The sequence below is a fragment of the Bactrocera tryoni genome, chromosome 3 (assembly GCF_016617805.1).
Source record: "Bactrocera tryoni isolate S06 chromosome 3, CSIRO_BtryS06_freeze2, whole genome shotgun sequence".
NCBI lineage: Eukaryota > Metazoa > Arthropoda > Insecta > Diptera > Tephritidae > Bactrocera > Bactrocera tryoni.
The window spans coordinates 47,018,727-47,025,593 of NC_052501.1; positions in this window are offsets into that span (position 1 = coordinate 47,018,727).

The following is a 6,867-nucleotide window of genomic DNA, read 5'->3' on the forward strand; positions in this document are numbered from 1 at the left end:
ACAGTGATACGCATTGGAACTTCGCGCCTCTACAAGTAGTGAAATCGAAATCGGCTACTTCTTAGTTGCTTGGCAAGTTCGTACATCATAATTATTTACATGTTTCTTTGAGTACGTATGGTAATGTTCTAAAGTATTAATTTTTTCTTTAATTATGTAAATTTTATTTAATAGCTAAAAAAACGTTAAATTCGGCTACACAGAAACTATAATTCCCTTCACAGGTTCAAGTTCAGCTCGTCATCATCAAATTTACTTAAAAAATTTAATAATAATGGCAGCTACTGAGTTGTGTTAGGATCGAAGTGAAATTGTTACTTTGTTTCTAATTCAGTGAATTAATAAATTAAACTTTTACGACACTCACTGAGCAAAGTAGTTAATTTGTTGCTGAATTAAATACATTCACTTATGGTCAAAAGCCCTTTCCACCTTCATTTCAATCCCCACAAAGCAGTTCGCAAAACAAAATATAAATGTTAAATGCTAAAATGCACCATTTTTCTTCATCAATAACTATTACAATGCATAGTGGTGGCAAATAAATGGTATTTTAGATATTCACTAATATAAAGTGAAAAAGTGAAGAATTGCTGCCAGCAACCAAGTCACTCTTTTGTATTTTCAAACATTGCCACTCACGGGAAAACTCTTATCGCATCAGGGTACCATTACATGCATTTCATACGTATTCCAACGCAAGCAGTGATTTCAAAATGTTCTAAGAACAGTTGTACAAGCTATAGTTCTTGCTGTCTCCGCACGACAGAGGAATCTTCTAATCTACGCATTTGATGCTGAAATTGCAACCACATAAAATTATGCAATTACACAGGTAATTTCGTTGACATTCATACACATACATATAATGTAGAGTTAAAAATGCAATGAGAAAGTTTGGTCGCGAAAGGCAGTGTTGTCGATTTCTTGCTGACTGTAACCGTAGTAACTGCAACATAATTTAAGATGTGATAAATAAGGTAACAAGGGTTTAAATATTTTATGTCGGTCATTAGTCTTCGTATATCTTTATATATATAAATCTTCTGACCGTGTGTTTCTAATTGAACTGCTCCTAAACGGCTGGACCGATTTTGATGAAATTTTTTGTGTGTGTTCAAGGAGATTCGTGAATGGTTTAGATTCACAATTTGGTCCACTGGAAAATGTTTTATTAAATTAATTTTTCATTTGTAATCAATTGCTAATTTTGGAATGTTTGACCGATAGATTGCGCTACCATCGCAGTATCCAATATTCAAACCTTAAATTGGCGTAAACGTGCAATAAACAAAACGATGCCAAAGTAAAAGGCGACATCAGTAGACAAGTTTTCATAACGTGGACAGAGTTGTTCGTTCTTAAGTAATAAATTGGGTGATTCAATACATCTATGGGTAGCTATACAATTTTTTTCATACCTGCTAACTATTGGAGGGGGTATCTTGACAGGCAATTTAAAATTGCAAAAGATCTGGCATAAAAAAATAGCGGCTTAACTGAAGTGTTGATAAAAAGGTCTATTAAAATTTGAGATATACAGAAATTTTTTCGAGGCATTGCAAGATTGATGCCATAACCTTGCCAGGCGATTTTTTTGTCTTTCCACGCTTGAGAACCGTTTCTTAATATGCAGTCCACCAGGCTGACAATCGATTGGACTCGATTGATTTCACTGATGCACAGCCCAAATTCAATAGTATTTTCCCCCAAAAACCAATTCTTTCTTAACGCACGAAATGCTTTTTGATTAATTTTTGTTGCTTTACCAAAAATGCGATTATTCCTTAACTAATACATATGTATAATCTAACTAATAGAAATCATATAGATGGTATTAGTAGTACTACCTATGTATCAGCCACAGTAAAACATAGGCGGGTCCTCTAGTGTTCGTCCGTCCGTCCGTGCAAGCTGTAACTTGAGTATAAATTGAGATATCATGATGAAACTAGGTACACGCATTTCTTGGCTCTATAAGAAGGTTAAGTTCGAAGATGGGCAAAATCGGCCCACTGCCACGCCCACACAATGGCGGAAACCGAAAACCTATAAAGTATCATAACTAAGCCGTAAATAAAGATATTAAAGTGAAATTTGGCATAAAGGATCGCATTAGGGAGGGGCATATTTGGACGTAATTTTTTTGGAAAAGTGGGCGTGGCCCCGCCCCCTACTAAGTTTTTTATACATATCTCAGAAACTACTACAGCTATGTCAACCAAACTCTACAAAGTCGTTTCCTTCAGGCATTTTCATATACAGTTCAAAAATGGAAGAAATCGGATAATAACCACGCCCACCTCCCATACAAAGGTTATGTTGAAAATCACTAAAAGTGCGTAAACCGACTAACAAAAAATGTCAGAAACACTAAATTTTACGGAAGAAATGGCAGAAGTTGCTTTGTCCAGGCTTTTTTTTTTAAATTGAAAATGGGCGTGGCCTCGCCCACTTATGGACCAAAAACCATATCTCAGGAACTACTAGACCGATTTCAATGAAATTCAGTATATAATATTTCCTTAATACCCTAATGACATGTACGAAATATGGGTAAAATCGGTTAACAACCACGCCTTCTTCCAATATAACTATTTTGAATTCCATCTGATGCCTTCTCTGTATAATACGAGTATATACATTAGGAACCAATGATGATAGCGGAATAAAACTTTACACAAATACGGTATTTGAAAAATATGTAAATTACGTATAATGAAATCTCGTTTATCACTTTATCATGCGAAAGTATAAAATGTTCGGTGACACCCGAACTTAGCCCTTCCTTACTTGTTTATATACAATATTATATATAAAACTCATACACTGACAGCCAAATAAGGTTCGTTAGAAAACCGAAAATCATTACAGGTAGTATGTGGGAGTTGGGTTAGTATTGAATTGATTTTTTTTATTTTTTCTCAATACCATATACTATTAACATGCCACATAGTAAAAAACCAATCATGTGGAGTAAAATCAGTCGGATGTTTGAAAGTCCTGACATTAATTATATAGGGGCTGGGTAAAATTTTTGCCCAATTAAAACAATTTTCGGCACAAAGATACACTGTTACTCGTATGAGCAAAACACGCTCTGTAATTTTCGTTGAGATAAATCAAATATTGGCCGATATGCGCTGTATAAACTCACTCGAAAGTTACAGTTGTATACAACTATATTTATCGACAAATCCCCAAATAATCTGGATTTATCAAATAAAAGATATAATTTCGAAAGTGAATAAGATCGAGCAGAATTTTCGATGAGTTTGAATACAACAAATATTCCATTTTCTGTTAACCAGTTTACTTTTAAGGTATATAACTGAAATGTACTTATTATACATGCTACTTAGATGTGTAGTAAAAGAGAGGGATATTTTAGTAGAAATAATCAATTTCGTATGTTCATCTGGCTAACTTCAAATATATACCTTGGAAGTGGAGCGAGGTATATGAATTGAAATTATAATATTTGTTGAAAATAAGACTTCTACTCTTTGATTTTTCATTAAAGTGTGATTACTTGAGTTTAAAATTTTTATCTATTATAATTCTGTATTAAATTGCTTTTTTCGACGTAATTACAAGAATTTATTTTAATTTTTCTTTTTATATTAATTTTATTACTCAGCTGAAGCACTAAGATTTAACATCCTCCTCGTTAACAAAATGTTCACCCGCGTTGTCATAAAAAACTCACCTTTCTTTGTAATGACACCCACACATACATATGTACATTTGCAGTACAAATAACTGCATTAACGTCTTCAATCATAACTTCTTTCTCACATTAATTCCAAAGTTTTTACTTTCGCTCATAATCATCATGCCAACGTCCACGCATTTCCATACTTGTATAATGTCTTAAGTTATTACATTATATAATGTACAAATGTGTAATGTGCATACATACAAGTATATTATCGTTGTGGCCTGCATATACGATATATGCATATATGTATAATATGGCAACGCCAACTAAATAGTTAGCCGACTTATAAGCGATTTGGGGGGCTGAGGTCTTCACACAAGCAATACCAGAGCAGCTACAAAAATAACAAAAACAATACGGTGTTTTTGACATTTTACGCCAACCACGCTCATTTGCGTTGAGGTCACGATTGTGGTGGCGAAAAACTGAAGTGAATCAGGTCAGCAGCCGCGATGACTGGTTGTGGCACAATATTTTTGCTTATGCAACTTATATGAGACACATGTACCTATATCGTGTTGAGTGTACATATGTGTGAAAGACTCTTTCTTATTGCTTTTAATAGGTGTCAATGACAGTGGAGTCTTCCATTCAAAAAACAATCTTCTAACCTACAGACTCTATATATGATTTTATATAATATATGCATTTGCGATCGTTTGCTCTCATGTGTACTGTTATTTGCACGAGTATAATGCCTCTGTGACTCGGAATAATTCTGCCGCTACAACAACAACATCAGCGTGTATATATGCGTCATAAACGCGTAAAACTCTTTATGAGCATTGGCGACGGCAGCTGTGTTCACTGCCACTGGCACTGAAAATAATTTGAGTTGGAAATAAGCTGTTGCGGTTCCTTTTTTGGATACAAACTATGTACTATGAGAAACAAGTAAAGAAGGGCTAAGTTCGGGTGTCACCGAACATTTTATACTCTCGCATGATAAAGTGATAATCGAGATTTCATTTTACGTAATTTACATATTTTTCAAATACCGTGTTTATGTAAAGTTTTATTTCGCTATCATCATTGGTTTCTAATGTAATATATATTATACAGAGAAGGCATCAGATGGAATTCAAAATAGCGTTATATTGGAAGAAGGCGTGGTTGTGAACCGATTTCACCCATATTTCGTACATGTCATCAGGGTGTTAAGAAAATATTATATACCGAATTTCATTGAAATCGGTTGAGTAGTTCCTGAGATATGGTTTTTGGTCCATAAGTGGGCAAGGCCACGCCCATTTTCAATTTGTAAAAAAAGCCTGGGTGCAGCTTCCTTCTGCAATTTCTTCCGTAAAATTTAGTGTTTCTGACGTTTTTTTGTTAGTCGGTTAACGCACTTTTAGTGATTTTCAACATAACCTTTGTATGGGAAGTGGGCGTGGTTATTATCCGATTTCTTCCATTTTTGAACTGTATATGGAAATGCCTGAAGAAAATGACTCTGTAGAGTTTGGTTGACATAGCTATAGTAGTTTCCGAGATATGTGCAAAAAACTTAGTAGGGGGCGGGGTCACGCCCACTTTTCCAAAAAAATTACGTCCAAATATGCCCCTCCCTAATGCGATCCTTTGTGCCAAATTTCACTTTAATATCTTTATTTATGGCTTAGTTATGACACTTTATAGGTTTTCGGTTTCCGCCATTTTGTGGGCGTGAAAGTGGGCTGATTTTGCCCATCTTCGAACTTAACCTTCTAATGGAGCCAGGGAATACGTGTACCAAGTTTCATCATGATATCTCAATTTTTACTCAAGTTACAGCTTGCACGGACGGACGGACGGACAGACGGACGGACGGACAGATGGACGGATAGACGGACGGACGGACAGACGGACGGACGGACAGACAGACATCCGGATTTCGACTCTAAAAATAGTAAGACTTTGTTCATAATTTTAAATTCTTCGGGGTATTATCGTATTGCAAAAACCGATAGTTGCCGGCCCATAATTCCGTAATCTTTTTACGAATAGCTACGCGCAAACGACGCATAACACTCAAATAGCATTTTTTGTTGACAGTTTGCCCGGTTGCAGGGGATTCGTTGTATAACACACCTTTATAGTCGCAGAAAACTGTCAACATAACCTCATTTTTTGACCGGCTTTGACATGGTTTTTCATCTTTGGCATATCTTTGCCACGATATTCGGCCAGTTGACCATCTGTTTCCTGGTGGTAGGCAGAGATCTAAGAGTCGTCGCCAGCAATAAAACGTTTCATGATATCCAGGTAGTCGAACAGCATTTTTTTAACTAGACCCGCTTTTTTGAAAAAATTATGTGATTTTAGAACCTATCCTGCTTTCAAATGATCTTACAAAATGGTTTTTACTGGTTCATACGATATTTCAACGATGTCGGTAAGATCTTTGACTGTTAGTCATCGATTCTCTATCACAAATTTCTTTATTTTATTGACGTGTATATCATCACTTGATGTTAATTGCCATCCTGTAGGTGGTTCGTCGTCAACGTGTTGCGATTCTCTTTGAATAATTTGCACCAATCAAGAACACGACAAAGAATTATTATCAAAGAATTTTTCCAACATTCTGAACGTTTCGGCACAAGAAACTTGATTCCGTACACAAAATTTAATGAAACTTCTTTATTGGATAATTTCACTCATCGTAAAGATCGCCGAACTAAACACTAATGATGATTTTTATACTGCATTTTGCACAGATGTCACTGACAGTCATAGCAAGCTAGAAAAAATTTATTTCGACAAATGGTTCAGTTTTTGAGATACCGATCAGAAATTTCGTACACGTTCTTTTCGTACTAAGAGAACCATATAGTCGTCATTCAAACTGGATGATCTGACACAAATGTTTGCATGAAAAATTTTTAATTTTTCGAGACATCTTCAAGAAGTTTGTTACAGATTATTTTTCAATGGGAAAATCTTCGAAGAAATTGCGCAAATCGGATCACTATAGCGTATAACTGAAAAACACGCTGATCGATAAATGTTACTTTTGAAGATCGTTTGTATTTGTGAAAGATATTTTAGCCTCGACGCAATCGAAACGGGTGTTTTTGTTTTTTGTGTTACTTTTATTTTATTTTTTGTAATTCTCAAAATTGCCTTTTTTTGAAGGTCATTTCAGGCATGACCCATAAAATTCA